The sequence below is a fragment of the Quercus lobata genome, chromosome 5, assembly GCF_001633185.2.
Source record: "Quercus lobata isolate SW786 chromosome 5, ValleyOak3.0 Primary Assembly, whole genome shotgun sequence".
Taxonomy (NCBI): domain Eukaryota; kingdom Viridiplantae; phylum Streptophyta; class Magnoliopsida; order Fagales; family Fagaceae; genus Quercus; species Quercus lobata.
In genome coordinates, this window is record NC_044908.1 from 69,246,858 (window position 1) to 69,258,077 (window position 11,220).

Here is an 11,220-nt window from a genome sequence, read left to right on the forward strand (position 1 = left end):
TTTTTCGTTAGTGAGTTAACGGTATGGACCAAATTTGGTTGTAAGTTAAAAATAATATGAACCAAACTAATTGTTACCAAAATGTAGGGACCAAAATGATATTTTGGCATTTTTTTTTAGCCTGTGAGAAAACCAATTGGCTTTAGATTTGACTTCTCGCACACAATCTCCTGGTTCTAACAAGAGAGAATGATGAAGCCAAGGAGATTATAGAGGTGGTTGAGTTTGCAGCACGGAGGATTGGGATTGGGTTTGGGTGGAACTATAGCAGTAGGTTGTGCTAGCGGTGGATTTGATGGGGAAGATAGTTTATTTTATTTTATTTTTTATTTTTTTTTCACAAATTCATGTTAACAAATACCTTTAGGGTAATTGATAATAAACAATTTTAAGAAAATTTTAATATTACTTTTTTTGGAAAATATAAAAAGCTGTAAAAAAATTATTTGTTTTTGCTTTTCACATAAAAAGTTTCTAAAAATATATATTTCATTTTTTTACAGAAAAAAATATATCCTAAACCAATGCCTTTAAAGCATTCACTAATATTTTAATATATTTTTTTGTAATTTGTGTTATTTGGGAATGAATATGATGAACTACTGTTATTATTCAAATCGCTATTTGTTCCAAACGTAAGAGAATTGGATCTGTCGAAGCAGTTGTTACAATGACAATCTCTTTAAAAAAGAAAAAGAAAAAGAAAAAGAAAAAGAAAAAGAATAATTTGTGTAGCATACGGACAGACCAATCTTCTAATGAAAAAAATGGGATTAATGGAGATGATCGATCATTCCTGGCTTCCACTATGATTTCCAGCTCCTCTGTCCTTCTAAAGCCATATTTTATCTTCTGATATTGTGTGAGAGAAGTTTAAGAGATCTACAATTGATGGGTTTTCTAGTAGGCAGAAGGCGAAAAAAGAAAAAGAAAAATGGAGAATGGTGTTTTATCACGGTTTGTTTAGTTATTTAATTAGACAAAAGACAGAAAATTAAGAGGAAAACCAAAGGAACAGTTCCTAAGTTTAAGACTACCTTACTGCTATGGTATCATGATGTAATTGTGGACCATAAGTGCTTGAAATTCAAACACGCCCTCCATAAAAAAAAAATTCAAAATTCAAAAAAGGCAAGAGTAGATTACTCCATGTTTAAAACTTTTCAAAATTAACCAATTTGATCCCTAAGCTAACATAGTCCCTAAAATAGTTGAAAAAAATAATTAACTGACCTAACAGTATTTAGGGACTAATTTGGCTTTAGAGACCAAATTAGTCAGTTTTGAAAAGCCTTGAACTTGGTTGGCATTAGTCCAAACCCCAGGGTATGTTAGTGGAATTTACTCTTAACTTTAATTAAAAAAAATTAATGCTAATTGGACCTTTATTTTTAATTAAAAAAAAAAGAATGGTAGATAGTTGGGAAGGTTAATGTGAGATTCAAACCATATACATAAGATACAAGAATGGAAGAATGGATGCCACTACCATTGGACTATCACTTAAACCCCAACATTTGTATTTTCTCTATGATATACTGGCATATTTTATTCTCATTTTATGAAAAAGCTTTTATTTTTATGAAACTTTTTATCCCATGATTATTGGAATTTACAGTAAATTATAATTACCCCTTATGGTTTGACCCATTACAATTTAGTTTACAAATTTTCAATTGTTACATTTGACCTTTTAATCTTTGGACTAAAATAAAATCATTAGGATTCTATCCAAAATAACGTTTAGGATTCATTTTTTTTGCAAACCTTAGAGGCTTAGAGGTGAAAAATTAGGGAATTGAAAAGTTCATGAAATTAAGCTGTGACAAGAGAAAATAAATTTTCCACTAAATACTAAATCTATTAATTTGGATGAAACCTAACCATTTTATTTTATTAAAAAGGTGCCAAAACTCAAATGTAGCAATTAATTGAAATTTTTAGATTAAATCATGATCCAACCAAACAACCTAAGGCAAATTATATGATTTCATCAAATTTAAATATTTACACTTTGGTGTGGTTTGGATTGCACGTCTGCGTCTGGCGTTTGGTGTTTTGCTTCTCTTTTTCTTTTTTTTTTCTTTTTTTTTTTCAAGCCGCTTATGTTGACTTTCAGAGACAAAATTTACTGTTCATGAACAGTGCATGCACTGTTCACGCACTGTGCATGCACTGTTCAAGTATTTAAAAATATTAAAAATGGTCCCACGGTACTATTCACACATTTAAAAATTATTTTGCTACAGTGTTTTCAGTTTTCAGTTTCAGCAAAAATAAGTTCAATCCAAACAGACCCTTTATCTTCAGGGAACTCATACTTTTATTTATTTGTTTTTTTTTGGGGGGGGGGGTGTCCGGGGGAGGGGTTTAAAGTAGAAAAAACTTGGTTCTAATTTTTATTTATTTATGAAAGGCTAAATTTTTTTAATAACTAGAATTCCAGTATCTCTAAACATCTCGTTATGTAGGTGTATTTGATCCAAAGCCAAACTTTATAAAACTATACAATAATTTTTATACTGATAAACAGGGCAAAATGGATCCTGATAATAAATATATAAGTTGCAATAATGAGTAACAGACCTTGTAGTTTCAATCTATGGTGTGTCTTTATGTTAGAACCCTGTTCCCTCTCCCCTATGTGTGTTTGTGTGTGTTTGTTTCTCAAAAAAAAAAAAAAAAAAAAAGGAAAAGAAAAGAAAAAGACCTTGTAGTTGGTGTTGAAGCTAAGAATAGCATAGCTTGAGTATTTGTTGTTATCCTTGGCAGTGGTGTTAAGGCTTAGAAGTGATAGCTTAAGTGTTGTCATTGACATTGTTATCATTGTTATCATTTTGTATCTTGTGTACGCATGGCATTGACTGAATGGAGCTTATAGTTATGCAAAAGTGTTAGGGGCATATTTGATGTAATTGGCTAATCCTTTGACAAAATACACTTTACTTGTAATTGGGTAGATCTAGGATGAGTTTAGTACTTCAAGAAACAAGTGTTCAAGTTTAGTATTGAAGCCATGCAAATCTGATCAAGAAAAAAGTGAAGGAAGTGTTGTTCATTAAAGTTCGACAGCAGTCTCGACAGAAAGACTTCTATCGAGATTTAATGTTGAAGCTCAATAGAAGCTGTATCTGTCTAGAATTATGAAATCATGTTTTCTAGATCTGATTACACGCATATCCTTGAGTATTTGTGTAGGGTTTCTTTTCTCACAACCCTAGACATATATAAGGATTATTTTAAGAGCCGTCACAAGGTAATGCAAGGTGTTGCAAAAGAATAATCCATACATGTTGTGATTGGAGACAAAAATTGCTCTAGTTCATCATATTCTATATAGAAGCTACTGCGTCTGTACGCCAAGGGTTTTTTGACCAAGGAGCTTCCTGATCTTCACTGTTGATGAACTGAAAAACTTTGCAGCCAACAATCTTCCTCAAGTTGGTGTGTTAGTCACGTATTGGGATTCATGCATCATTAGTTAGTTATGTATTGGGATTCATGCATTGAACGAAGAGATTGCCGCTACAATACAAATCCAATTGGGTATTGGGGTAAAGGTTCAACTGTAGGTTGGTATTGGGTACTGGGATTCCTTTTACTTGTAACCGCTTGTGATTGATAATAGTGGATTCTTAGGAGTGGTGACCTTAAATTCACTCGATGGGGTTTTGCCACGGTGGTTTTCCCCATTTGTAAACAAATCACCTGTATCAAACTTATTTTCCACTGCATTTAGTTATTTAGTGATTTGTTTGTGCTACTACGCTAGTGCATGTTAAATTGACTTAATTAATTAACTTGGATAATTAATTGATTAATTTACCAAAGGGGTCAATACATTTTTGGCCTATAAAAAAGATTCCATGAATTTACAATAAATGAAGGAAGCCATATTCTTATATAATTTTGGAATTTTTTTTGAGTAACACAACAATATATGTGAGCTACAATCAAACAAATTTATCATTTCCTAATATACATTAAACTCTGCTTGAAAGAAGTTTTTCTTGCACTATAAATTTGTCCATAGAGAGAAGTTTGTACTTAGTGCAATGTATCCAACAAATTCACCTAGCTAATGCATTAGAGTTTTAAAATCAAGTAGATTGTGCACATTTATAATCCGTTTCAAATTCTTGTTACAATTTACCAATCCTCTTATTAAAACTTGTAAATCTTTGTTCAAACTCTGTTGAATTTCCAGATTGCAAGCATAAAACCTTGAATGTTATGGATATACAATGTGAAAGAACTCTATCTGAAACATATGTCTCTACCCCTCCCATTTAGTCTATTCTTATCAAATTCTCTTGTGGCCTCTAATATATATATATACATGTAACAACACAATGACTAACAATTACCAATTTCGGTTTTAATGGAATTAGGAAAAAATCTCTAACATATCTTATAATTACAATCATGTATTTTATGTCCATACAATTTTATTATTGATGCATTTCACTAGATATCTTTATGTCACATTGAACCTTTATAATACCTGTAAGGACGCGATTCGTGGCGGACCGTAACAGTGTCGGGTTTGCACGTAAAAAGACCCCTAACAATATCATTTGTAGAGCGTGGGTTTGGAAGGCTAGGCCCTGGTTGACAGGCGGTGGGTTTTTCGCGGTGTTCGGACAAGTTTAAGTTTTCCTTCGCCCCTGGAGTCTTTCTCCTGGAGGTGGGCTGGGAGGCTTTGGTTTTTGGGCACTTTTCCCAACCCCCTCTTAAGTTACTTGTTTTTTCTTTTTATATTCGCCTGCGTTCATTGTCCTTCGTCCACGTATAGGGTCAACCTTTCCAAGATTGATACTTGTCCCATCAGCCCATATTCAAAGTCGTTGGGGGTGGTTGTAAAAGCCAAAGAATGCGGCTCTGTCAGGTTCAGAGCATTGAATGGCAGTAAGGGCAGCTTTCCCTGGATATTTTAGATCTTTCTTCCTAGTTTCAGTCCTATACCGTTTTTACCCTTCTTTCAGGGGGGACTTTGGGTCTGCCGAGGACTGAGCTGTCCTCGGCAGTATCCATAGGCTATTTCGTCGAGCTTGGGCCGTAGCCCTCCTCGGCTTGGGCCTTCGGATTCTCCCCGGGTAGATGGGCCTGGCCCATAAATCATTTGGGCCCCACAATACCATTTCGATGGATGCATATGGGTATTGCTTAAAAAAAACACAATCACAATTACGAAGTATCATTATCATCATTTCTTTTCTTTTCTTTTCTTTTTTTAACTCAAGATAAAATTTCCATTCAACAATCAAAGATATATCAGCCAACAATTGGAAGTTTAGGGTGATCTTTAGTTTTTAACTCATGTTGATTTTAATTTTAATTTTGTTTATGTTTATGTGTATTGTGCTATATGTGCCTTTAGTGGTTTTAGAGTTTTTAGCGGCAGTTTTGATGTGTCAATAGACTGTGTTTTTTTTTTTTTGTAGTTTATGCCCCCTAAAAAGCACTCATTAGTGATATATATCATTGAAAAAATTAACATACCTAACCATAAGAGAAAATTCTCATCTTAACAAAAAATATTTTTCCAATTGACTAGACGTGTGTAATTAAGTTGAAGAAAAGTGTTCAATTTAATTCCTAGAATGGTAAAGAAAAAATTTAAAAATGCAAGGGTTGGTGTTTATGAGGGGGCGGTCATCTATGGAGATGCATTGACCTCGTTAATATCAAAGAAACCGCAAAAGGTGAGTAGTAGGGGTGTCCAGCCAGATCCGGTACCCGACCCACCCGCCCAACCCGGCCGATCCGGACCGAGAACCGGCCGACCCGACGCCGGTGACGGTCGGCGGCGGATCCCCGATCCCAAAATCCGAGTCCCGCGGGTCGGTTGACGGGTTAAAGCATGGAAAATCGATTTCAACCGACCCGACCGGAAAACACACCGGAAAAGCTTTCTCCGTCGATTGAAGTAGTTCGCCGGTACGATTTTGTTCGATCTGTCGAGATCCGGCGAGATCTCGTCGAGATCTGGCCTGATCTCTTCGAGGTCTCGCCGGATCTCTTTGAGATCGGGCCTGATCTCGTTGAGATCTCGTCGGATCTCTTCGAGATCGGCCTAAGCTCGTTGAGATCAGCCAAGCTTTCATCGAAATCCGGTCAGATCCAACAAAAATAAGCAAATTTTGGCAAAAATCCGGCGCGATTCTCACAATCCGAGCCCGACCGGAAACCGACTGGAAAACTTCGACGTCCGACCAACCGAACCGTTGCCGTCGGCGGGTCGGCGGCGGGTCCATATTTAAGAGACCCGAAGTGATCGGGTCGGTTCCGGGTTGGGAACAAACCCGACCCGGACCGACCCGTGGACAGCCCTAGTGAGTAGACATATGCAAAGGTGTTTCACCATTTCCTATTCATTTTGATAATTATTGCTTCGATTTTATCATTAAAAATTACAACAATAAATTTAACATGGTTGTAATGGCGACCTCCGTGATCTGTATGGGATCTGCAAGGGTGTTTAATATTTTGTTTGTGTAATAAAAAAACTTTTATAGCTTCCATTGTAGGGGTAAGTCTTAACATGGCCATTTGCCATTGAGGTTAACTTTTCCATGATATTAAAAGATATTTTATTGATAAAAGTTCTTTTTTTATTCACCATTATAAAAATTGAGATTGCAATATTTGCTTTTATCTTTTTGAAATTCAAATAATTTCCGCTATTTACAAAAGAGAGTCCTTAAAAATCATTATGTTCTCTTATAGCCAAAAAAAAAAAAAAATTGTCTCTGACATCAATGCTTTGAAATCTCATTTTATTTTATTTTATTTTACATGGTTTCTTATTTCTCAAATACAAATGCAACCAAAATTGATTTCAAATTGCCCTTTCAATTTGTCACTGCCAAGTACAGTGGTTAGATTTGCCATTTCAATCCCAAATTATTAAAGCCGATAATGCATGACGAAAGAATAATTAATTATCCATATTTTGATGCGCTCTTGCCAACCTATAATTATCGGTAAAAAAAAAATTTAAATAATGAAGGCTTAAAGTTAAGGGTATTGCTTGAAAACTAAAATCACAATCAAGAAGTATCACCATCATGATTACCATCATTATTAGTTTTAATATTTATGTTCATGTTTATTGCTATTTTATTTATGATTATATGTATTGTTATTAATAATAATTAGTTGCTAACATGCACAAAGTGCACAAAAGTTATATATATATATAACAAATCAAATCCTTGTCATAACAAAATTAAAAACAAAAATACAATCTTTCTTAAGAATGCAAAAAGTAAGTTAGGGAAAATATGTATTTTTTAATAACAATTATTTATAACATTTTGTGCATCATTAAAAAGTATGTTAGAAATTGGAAATTATTCTTTTAGTTTTTACTAACTTTCTCAAACCCTTTTTGTTATTCTTTCTACAATTCAAAACACCGTCAACATATTTAAAAAAATTAATAAAACTCATCAAAACAATGGTTTAAAACAAAGTGCAAAAAGATTTACTTCAACACCTCTTATGTGACATTAAGACCAAAGATGGAATAAGAGATGAGAAGAAAAAACTGGGGGGAAATACTTTTATATTTTTCAAGATCCTTCTTATTTTTCTCATTGAGAATATATCACCATTAACAACAAATAAAACAAAATTAGAAAATAAAATTTATGTTGCGTGCAAAAATTGCAAGAATGCATAATTACATTCAAAAATTTTAATAAGACTTTGAGCCATGCAAGATGGCTAATCCCAAGCAGAAGTGTTGGTAATAGCCTTATACATGATAATTGTCACTTTTTTTCCGTTAAGTAAAAATAAAAACAAAAGACCTAGAGTACAAGTAGAAAGGGAAAATAAAGGTCGAGGAAAATTTTTTAAAATTTTTTTTGGCATAAATATTGTATTTCTACATCAAAGATTACTCAAGATTTGTGAATACCATTTTATAGATATTATTTTCATTGATTCTATTGTTTAGTAATAAAAATATAAATCAAAGTAGATGAATATATAAAGAAAAAGTTTTTTTTTTTTTTTTTTTAATTCTTCATTGATTTCAATGTGTAGTTAATTATAAACATTTAAATTAAAGTATATATATGTATGTATGTAAAGGAAAAGTTATATGTATAGTTAAAATCGCACCTGAAATAAATGGGTAAAGTCACTCTATTCATATTTTTAATATGTAAATAATAAATGAGAGAAAAAAAAATGATGATGTCACGGATGAGGTGCCTTAATTAGAGCATCACAATATTAAATACTATACTTCCATTTTTATATAGTATAAAAATATAGATTTTGAGGTAGCGCATTTGAGTGTCTTGGTTCTAGATCATGACTTACTTTGGGATGAACATGCAAATATATTCAAAGGATTAATTGTTGGTGCAAACACAATAATAATGGAAATAATACAAAGAAAAATCGAATAATAATTCTGAATATTATTAATTTGAAGATAAGAAATACACAATACTATTTAGACTGAGGCGCGACATTTGCTCTCTTCAAAGAGATTCAAGCCCTTGGTTGGCTAAACTTTGTAACCGGTGCAGACTTTCTTTGATTTGTCTCTCCTAGAATACAACAATCCAACAAATGTCGTATGGGTAGAACAACCTCTGCACAAAGTGTTCAATCCCAAAGCCTTCAAGCCCAAAACTCTACCAAAAAGAACACCCTTCTTTGCTACGAATCTCTCTATTTTTTTAGTTTATAAGAATGCTTGCAATTGTTGGATTTTTTGGTGTCTTAACGTTGTTACGTTGTATATTGCAGTTACTTGGATTAGGTCTGAATGAGTCTATTTATAGACTCAATGGGCCTCACGAAATTATTACTCCAATTAATCTAATTAATTATGTCCATAAATCTGATGTAGTGGGTATTACAAGATTGATTGTTAGACATAAATTTGATGGGCTGGAGTTACACAATTAATGGACAAGATAAAGAGTTTCTGAAGAAATAAATAGGCTCAATAACTAATCCATTAAGTGGATGAATGACTTTTTATTTTCCATATTAAAAAGGTCATTTACTCACCAATGGATATGGAAAATATTCTGAATGTATCTAGCTCAATAGTTGCTCAATACACATCAGCACATTAATCACCACAATTGAAAAGAATAAAATAGTATTTCTTATTTTTAACGTAAGATTACACATTTTCACTAACTCCTTATTTTTCATATTAACTCTCACATCTTTACATTTATATTATCATATAAATCCATTTTTAACTAATCTATATATAAAATAATAGGTGAAGCAGAGAGAGTGTGAAATTGAATTCCAAATTAGAACTCTAATTTTATGCCATGTGTCTAGAATCTGAAATTGAAATTGAATTTTGCATCATATGGCTAAATGTATGTGAGCTCATTCTCATTAAAACCACTTCTATGTATCGGGTCAAGTGAGTTACTGTGCTAATTAAGTTTTTTCTTGATTTTGTAGTCAAACGTGAAAACCAAAGAGATTAATATCGGTGATAAGAACTTGGTTTGGGTATATTGCATAATTTCCAAAAAGATAGCAAAGCTAGAGTTTGCATCTTTGTTATAAATTGCTTACAAAGTTTGCATCTTTACATTTGCATTGAGTTTCGGATTACAGTGCTTTCTTCTTGGTTCTGACACTGAGTTTTGTTTACTATTCACTTACAAAGTTTGCATCTTTACATTTGTTATAAATTTCTAATATGTGATTAGATGCACATTATGCCTAAAATTCACTATCCTTATATTTGGCTTTTTGTTCAGGTTTGGCACCTATAACATTGAAAAAAGCACTGTTGTGGACCAATGGATGATACGTTTTGCAGGCTGCAAAGGAACTTAGTGATTAATGGAATCTCATGCGAATTGGAGAGGACCCGGCTGTAGATGTTTGGATGGCAGATGTAAGTTACTATGTTTTTAAAATGTTTAGTGAAGGTAAAGGTTATGAACAATGTAAACTTTCCGGAGAGAGATTTATTATTCTATATTTACGCAAGTTTGGTCGCCTTCTTGGAGTGGATCACTCCACCTTGTTTTTCTACTAGAATTTTTTATTTAGATTGTTACAATTTAATTTGAAATTTTATTTGAATTTTCCTATTGTTGTTACTATCATATATTATCATTCCAATTGTTTAATTAGAATCTGAAATTGAAGTCCAATTTTACTATTCACGTGTACAATCTAATTATTTTTAATTTTGCTGTCATGTGCAGAAGCCAATGAGATGGAATTAATAACACATTAAACACTCATGCTTTGGGAATCGGCAGTACCAATCTAAATCCATTGGACCTGCTTCGTGATAATACAATTATAAAGGATGTATAAAAACACGCACAAACCCCTCTCTCTATAAAAAGAGATTGGAGAGAATTTCTTTTATCAGCCATGAAACTTCAGAAGTTTTTTCTTCACACAAATGCCCATCATGTTATAAAATGACCCATCGTAAAACTACAAAATGAGTACAATTCTGAGAGTTTTTTTTTTTTTTTAATTTTAAATTTTTTAAGCTGCGAAAATTTCAATCACCAATAGAAATTGAAGATTCAAAAGCGTGAATGGATCTTTTGGATAAACATTGTCACCAAGGTTCATCTTTCTGTGTAAAATATATATACTGCTAAGTTTTGTTAATGAAATTTTCTGGTTAATAATATGAATTTAGATTTAACTGAGCCTTTTAAACATGAATAAACTCATGATTAATAATATATCCATTCCCGTGCGGTAGCACGGGCCTACATACTAGTTAATATTAAAATGCTCCAACATTAATCTAGTAATTTCCAAGGTTCCTGAGATTCATGAGATGCAGAATTCGAAATCTCTAACCAGTTCTTTAGGATCACCCCAATACACTTTCTCCCAATAGTTATACACTCAAAAAAAGTTTAAACTGTTTTAAGGGGTTAGGGAGACCTTACCCAAAAATAAATAAATACTAAATGACTTTCACTTGACAATAATAGAGCCCCTTAGACTTAGAGTAGTATTTTGGCACTTGGCAATACGTGCACACTCACTCTTTGATCAAATCAGATGGGTCCACTCCCTATTTTGGTACTTAGCAATACGTGCACACTCACTCCTTGATCAAATCAGATGGGTCCACTCCCTATTTTGATACTTAGCAATACGTGCACATGTTAGTGTGTGACCTTACCCACCGTTTTAGCATTAAAAAACAAAAGCAAAAATAATAATAATTAAGGA